Source organism: Chrysochloris asiatica, unplaced genomic scaffold (assembly GCF_000296735.1).
Source record: "Chrysochloris asiatica unplaced genomic scaffold, ChrAsi1.0 scaffold00336, whole genome shotgun sequence".
NCBI classification, from domain to species: domain Eukaryota; kingdom Metazoa; phylum Chordata; class Mammalia; order Afrosoricida; family Chrysochloridae; genus Chrysochloris; species Chrysochloris asiatica.
Window position 1 is genome coordinate 1,138,642 of NW_006408854.1, and position 1,087 is coordinate 1,139,728.

The 1,087-nt window shown below is 49.4% G+C and overlaps 1 protein-coding gene across 1 annotated transcript in view; it reads left to right on the forward strand.

The window, feature by feature from the left end:
• GPR98 (G protein-coupled receptor 98) overlaps positions 1-1,087 on the forward strand; it is a 962,819-nt gene that overhangs the window by 176,878 nt on the left and 784,854 nt on the right. The gene's annotated exons all lie outside the window — the stretch shown is intronic.

Below are 1,087 nucleotides of genomic sequence, written 5' to 3' on the forward strand. Positions count from 1 at the left end.
TTCCATCATACATCATCTCATTGCCATAGTTACCATCCCATCCATGCATCATCGCCCAACCAAAAGGTATACCCTGCAATCCCGCCCAGCCTCCCCACACGGTCCTCAGCACACAGCCCCTCTCCCTCTCTGGATCCCTAGTCCCCAGCCACTCCATCTCTTCACATCATCCTCTCTCTTCATGTCATCCTCTCTGTCTCAGTCTCAGGCCTCACTGCTCCTCTGGGTGGGGTCCCGCTCTCTGCTCTTCTCCATTGATGGTCCCAGGGCCCTCCGCTCCTAGACTGAAAGGTTAATCACTCCCCTCCTTGCTATAAAATGTCCACCTTTACATTTCCAGTCTTCACAATCAGTCCTGGTAACAGTTATTCACCCTTGCATCCCAAGGGACCCATCTGCATTTCTTTTCATCTGCTCTTCCTAGACAGGTCAGATACTACTCACTGGACACTCTACCATCCTCCCCACCCTGTGGATCTAGGTTCCCTCTTGAAAACTTGTAAGCCAGTCACTTCTTACCTTTGTATCCCTTCTTCCATTTTGGTTAGATTACCATCCCTATCTACTTTTTGTGTGGAGGGGGTGGGAATAATTCTTGGAGCAGGGATTTGTTTCCTCTTTTGAGCTACTGCATTTATAGGTGGATGTCCAGTTTATTAAATTATATCAGATGACACTTTTTTCCCCTCTTCTTTCTTCTTCGGGTTGAGCTCTGTTCGTCCCATCATTGGAGCCATGGCAAGTGGGTATCATCTGCAGGTGTGGGCGTTCCTGCATTTGTCCACCCTCTTCTTATTAGTTGGTCGCTTCGGTCTCCACTCTAGTCCTCTGTGGATGTGTCACTGACTCTGAGCCTATGAGTCCCCAGGTCTTGCCTCACTGCTGGCCGACCACGTCTCTACCCGGGTTCACCATAGTCTACTGAACGATGCAGGGCTTAGCTTGCTGCTTCTTTGATGTTCTTCGGTCACTTCTCTTTATGGGTGATGTGCGTGGTCACCAATCAGAACGTGTTTTCCCATTGCATCTTAGTCTTGGAGGAGGATTTGCACTGAGAGGACCCAACCACTTGCCTTTATGTCTCCTG